General features: G+C 40.9%; 1 protein-coding gene across 1 annotated transcript in view; it reads right to left on the bottom strand.

Annotated features, from left to right (window-relative positions):
• LOC108694531 (solute carrier organic anion transporter family member 3A1) overlaps positions 1 to 3,337 on the bottom strand; it is a 68,651-nt gene extending 65,314 nt beyond the window's left edge. The window contains exon 1 of the mRNA XM_018204103.1: positions 1,534 to 3,337. The gene's annotated coding sequence lies outside the window, so the exon portion shown is untranslated. The remainder of the gene's footprint in view (positions 1 to 1,533) is intronic.
• Positions 3,338 to 6,098: the final 2,761 nt, after the last annotated feature.

Genomic DNA, 6,098 nt, shown 5'->3' on the forward strand with positions numbered 1-6,098 from the left:
TGCTTACGTTACGTCGTTGAAGCCATTATCTCGCTCATCTATTTCGATCATAAATTCGTCGAAGCGACCTCCCTCACCGAGATCTCCGCAAATAGTAAGATATCTCGCGTAAAAGAGAGAAGAGGGGTTTCCTCTTCACTTTTCGTATTTGTCCAATCGATCAGGCGCGAGGCACACGAGCACACATAACTCTATTCGCTAATCGGCGCTCGTCAATGCAGCAGCTCACGTTTCCGAAGATTTTCGAAGGTCCCCCGAGCGATCGCGTCGCGTTGTGTCGCGTCGCGCAGTCTCGAATTTTATCCCTTCGCGTATAATTCAGCCTGGATGGCAGACGTGATCGGCAAACGACGTCCGGTCCATACGCCATTCGCTATGCGAGAGAAAAAACACGAATTTCTGTGGGCTGTCTTCGATGAGCCGACGGGATAAAACCTGCTGCAAAACGCCACTTCGTCGAGCAGTGCAATGGGAATGCATGATAACATTCGAATACATTATATCTCCTCGCTTATCGATAAAAATATCTTGCTTTATACAATATCAAAAATTATGAAGCATTCTTTATCAGTCGCGATAAATCTAATTAGTTAACAAATTAAAAGACAAATTAATATTCATATATACATCAATATTTATTATAAACTTTGCAAGTAATTTTTTAATAATTTTATATTTATCATTTTATATTTATCATCGTATAATTTTGAATTTATTTTCGTATTTATTAAAGTGAATTTTATAATAATTTAATTCGATTTCTTCGAGATTCTTTTAATCAATAATTTTCTAAAAATATAAAATTAGAATGCTAAATTATTCATATTGCGTGACGTTGATCCATTAATGTTATTGTCGAAGGTAGTCACAATTAGTAAAAATATTGTGTTTCAATGCGTTATTGTGACAGAATGACGCAGCTATGAAGGCTATGTAGATATCGATAATATAATCGATGAGGATACTTTTAACTTTGAATTCGCAATTCTTCGTTATCTAATTGTTAATATAAACAAATAATAATTCCTAATGCAACTGCGCTCTTCGTTACAAGCATATTAATGCACGAGGTAGAATATGTACCAGAAAACATAACACCGCAAAATACCAGTGACGCAGTATGAGACACGTGTAAAAATAATCTCGATATTTGTAGGCGAACTCCGAGCAACGCAGATTGGAGATCGTTTCTTCAAAACAATGACACTGCAAAATTATTTTTAATTGAAATTATTCATGCAATGAAAATAAAATTTCGCAGACATCAGATTACGTATTACAGTGATTCCAAATTATACGAAGCAAACATAAAAAGTTATAGAGTATTACAAGCGATGTCTATCCCGGACGTAAGTCAAGTGCACAACGCATTTCTCACGGTCAAGTCGATGTGATCGCCCTTCGAAAGGCGCATCCCCGAACACGCTTTGCAACCCCTATATACTCGAATCTCACGAGCCATTGCACTCACGGTCACACGCGACCAGGGTCGGAAGGAAACAAGAAAGAAAAAGAAGGAATTGCAGCTCCTACCTGTCACACGTCGCGGCGCTTTTGGTCGGTGCCATGCGTCATCGGCGCAAAATCGGCCGCCAGTCCGCGAGGGGGAATCGACCGGGCAGAAAGAAAAGCAGGATGGGAAGAAGAGGCGCGAGAGAACGCGCAGCGCAGCCTCGACCAGCCTGAGCCAGCAGCACCAGTGTGGCGAGATATTCGGCGAACTCCAAAATAGCAATAGCTCCGCGTCCTCCGTCGCCGTATTGCTGGCGCGTTGCTGTTTCCTCGGCGTACCAGCGACGACACGCATATACACGACACGCTACGCGACTACGTCCTGCTCGTTTCCTCTTCGTCGTCAGTCCTTCTTGCTTTTATAGTATATACTCGAGCAGTAGTATAGAGAAGCCAGCTCTATCGTCAGCTTACCGTCCTTTCCGTTCTTCTCTCACTCGGTCACCAGTTGTACAATGTACTCCGCGCTCAACAAGATTACGTCTTCGTCAATGATATCGCTGACAATTCGCCCCAATGTATTCTCCCCCCCCCGAGAGATAGCCTCGAAAAGTACTCATTCGTCCCTATTCCGCCTCTCCAGTCCGGTCTTCATCGACCTCCCCTCCGCCTCCACTGTCGCCCGCGACCCGATCTGCGGTATCTGGGTATTCGTGTTGTCGTGCACGCCGATCGTACTTTGCACGCATTACAGATCCATCGATCCTCCGTCTTCTCCTCGCCACCCGCCGCTTCCTCCGCTACCGCCGTTGTCGCCGTCGCCGTCGCCGTCGTCGTCGTCGTCGCCGCCACGCCGATGCCAGCCTCTCCGTTTCGCACAGATCGTCTTATCTCGGAGTGTACGGCACTTGGCGCATCATGGTGGGATTATCGGGATTCTTCGGCTCTTCGGAATCGCTCTTTCCAGTCGAGGAATCGATGCTGATGTCTGACGGAGTTGGATCGAGCAATTTTCGTAACGTTATCAAAGCGTACTACGAGTTTCTTCAGGAATCAAAGCTGCTGGATTATAATGAAGAGGTGTTATCAAAAGCAAATGACGACGCTGAATGTTTTCAAAAAGTTATCAAACTTAAGTGGTAATAATAAACAAGTTTCGCAAATGATGGCTTGTATGGATGTATTTGAGATGTTGATCTACGAAATAAGTGTCACTGCAACGTACTTTGCAGCTACTTGACCGATCGTGCTGATCTCTGATATACTGGCGTGAAAGTCATGATTTCTAGAGAACCTAGCGCGTTATCTCCCACGCCGAAAAGGAAAGGCGACAACTCATCACTTTTCCCGAAGCCGATCGATAGAGACTATTCAAAGTTCGTTGTCGTTTTCGCTTCAAATCACACCGTATTCATGGTATATCAGCATTCTTGCTGGTTGACATGAACAATTCTCCTAAGCAATTCCCCGGCAAATAATAATTACCCTACAGCATTCCACTTTTGATAACTTCTCGCACATGTCAATTCGTCAATCTCCTGTGACAACTTTGCGAAAAAAACCAACCTGAATAGAAAAGACCTTTTGGAGCATAAGAGCTGATTTTCTTAGATCTTGGACTATCACTGTTTTCACTATCTTTCCTCGATTCTTGTTCACATTAGATGACGAAAAATTTCAAGGACTCTTGCTCCACTTTGATCATTAAAGATACCTTCTTGAGACTGAGTCCGAATTTTCTCGTTGTGCCGGTATCTTCACTTTTTCTTTCTTCTTCCTATATATCGCATACCAGTTTAGCTAAGATACGCGATTGCCAAATTGAAGTAAACGCGTAATCTTCTTTGGCGGAGCTAAAAAAACGGAGAGATGTTCGCGACTCCGCAGTTCGCGCGCGACTGACCGAGGGCGAGAGTCGTTATTGCGAGCAGAGCGCCTCAGGTCTGTCCTCCTCTTTCTCTCTTTATTGTGCCTCTCTCACTCTCCCTGTCTGGCTCTATCTCTCTCACGCGTGTACTATCACGTCCCCCCGGTCGATCTCCCTTTCTCCCTCGTACGAATCATTTCTTCTTTCTTGCTCTCTCTCTCTCTCTCTCTCTCTCTCTCTCTCTCTCTCTCTCTCTCTCTCTCTCTCGCGCGCGCGCGCGCGCGCATTCTCTCTCTCCTTTCATCTCGTTCCATTCCGTTCTTATGAGAAAATCTGTCTGTCTTTGTCGTTGACGCACTCGCGGTTGGGTCGTGTCGTCGATCTCTGTCGTTTTCACTCCGATTCAGTCTCTCTTCGTCTACCTCATCGCTGAACAGGTTCACTCTCGGCTCCCGTTCGCGCAGAGCAGGCGCGAAACGAACGAAACCGAAACTCAAACTCGCGGCGACCGCCTCCATCGGTTCTTCTTCTTCTTCTTCTTCTTCTTCTTCTTCATCTTCTTCTTATTCCTCTTCTTCTTGGTGATGTTAGTCTTCCTCGATATGACGTTCTCCTTCCTCTCTAGCAGCGTCAAGGTGGTTCCTTTGGTTTCTTCCCATCTCTATCTTGGTCACCAGTTGAGTTTCCTACCTCAATTAGTTGCATTTCCTTCTTAAATCAACTTCCATATCTTCACTTTATAGATCATAATAGAAAGATAGAAGACACGCCATGATTTCAGTTGTATTTATTTTTGATTAAACATTATTTATAATATTTTTTTCCATCGTCTCTGCTGTCATTTACTTCTTCATCTTTTCTTGTGTTCTAAATGTTCATTTGTCTTTTTGCTTTAGATGTATCTTTCTTCACCTTTACATTTTCTCTTCATGTTTCTGTCTTCTATTGAATATTATGTCTTTAATTATGATCAAAGACTCAGAATCAAATACCTTCCCCTATCTCTTGATATACAATATCTTTGCATTTCAGTTCTTCTATCTATTTCTTCTCTCTCTCTCTCTCTATTGTCTTCTTCAATATATTTCCTTTCTATTCCGTATCTCGCATTTTTCTCTGAGGTATTTTCTTCTTTGTTCTTCGCTTTACGCTCTCTTTCAGGCATTTCGTTCCATCTCGATCCATCCTTCGCTTCCCACTTCATCTCGCTTTCCTTTTCTCTTCTTCATGGATAGTTATGCTTCCTTTATCGCTCTTTCTACTCTCCATCCTTGCACTTCCCTCTTCTAAACCTCTTCTTCAATCGCGGCCGTTCTCCTTAGTTCTCGCTTTCTCCATCGCGTGGACGGCATATTTCTTTCGCGTTTCTACCAGAGTATTCCGTCCTTCTCTTTATAGCCACAAGTGAAGACACTGTCCAAAACTGGTTGGAGAGTCGCTCCAGCACTCGTTTCGGCACCATAATCGACTGGCCAGACTGCCACATAACCGTCAGTCCCACCCTCTTTTCCTCATTTCTTTGATCGTCGTTCTTGTTCTGCCTGAACACTCTTGCCCTTCCTTCAATTTCGTGAAAATAGAATCTCATAAGAAAAGACTCCAACGTATAGAAAAGATTGCAATCAAGTTGTCACCTCCAAATACCATCTAATTTGAAGGAAATCAATTGTAAACTGAACGATTGCCATCTTAGCGAAAAAATTGATAAAACTCTCGTTGATAATTTTCATGTATTATTTCATTATATGCTAGAAAAATAGTATTTCTACAATTGTTTGCTACATTTTTAAATTGCGAATTTCAAATTTTTAACTTGTTCTCTCCCCAAATCTGTATTTATTTGTATTATAACATTGCTGGTTTTTGAACACTAAATTTAGAAATTCTAAACATCGAGCAGTGAAAGACCGAATCGTCGAACAAAAATAGAATAAGTATCATGGGACGCCGAAATCGCCAGCTCCGATTTGGCGATTGGGGACGCTTCTAACGAGGCTCAATCCTTCGTATCCTGTTTGGACTTTGATGCGTGGCTCGCCATACGGTTGACGAAGATTTGCGTGTAGCGAAGAAATTAGCGAGTCGTTCTTTTGTTAGGTGAACACAACTACTCGTAATAAAAGGGCTTCAATCAGAAGGTTAATATTATTCTTATTAAAGTAATAAGATTATATGTTATATAATTATTGCATGTAATAAGGACCTTATTATATGCAATAAATAATTATATAGTCATATATAATGTTATACAGAATTTACATATTAAGAAACATAAAAAAATTTAATTTTAAATATATTTATTTATTAATAGTTATAGTAATCTTTAAAATATATTAAATACTTGTAAAATAATTCATCAAATAGTCATTACACTTTATTTTAATAATTATTAATTTTTATCGCATGGACATTCCCTTAATAAGCTTCAAGATGATTATCGCGTAAAGAAATAGGGGCAGTAAGGAAGATAAATGAAAGTATAATAATAACTCAACGAGCCTTCTTAGAAAGTATAAGGAAGCGAAATGACTTCCTACAAACGATCGAATTGCTTCCGATAGCGCGTCATAGAATTCAATTTCGTTTTCATTCTTAATTCAATCACATAATAATAATGACTGATATTGTCTTTGCGGTATTTCTCTCGGCTGACCGCAAAGACAGTCAATCTAAGGAAAGACTTGTTCGACAAACAGATTTTTCTATTTATAATAAAGAAATTCGACTGATGATTCTATATAATATTATAATATTATAATATTAAATAAATATTAAGTCT

The sequence above is a fragment of the Atta colombica genome, unplaced genomic scaffold (genome assembly GCF_001594045.1).
Source record: "Atta colombica isolate Treedump-2 unplaced genomic scaffold, Acol1.0 scaffold12, whole genome shotgun sequence".
In the NCBI taxonomy this organism is placed as follows: Eukaryota; Metazoa; Arthropoda; class Insecta; order Hymenoptera; family Formicidae; genus Atta; species Atta colombica.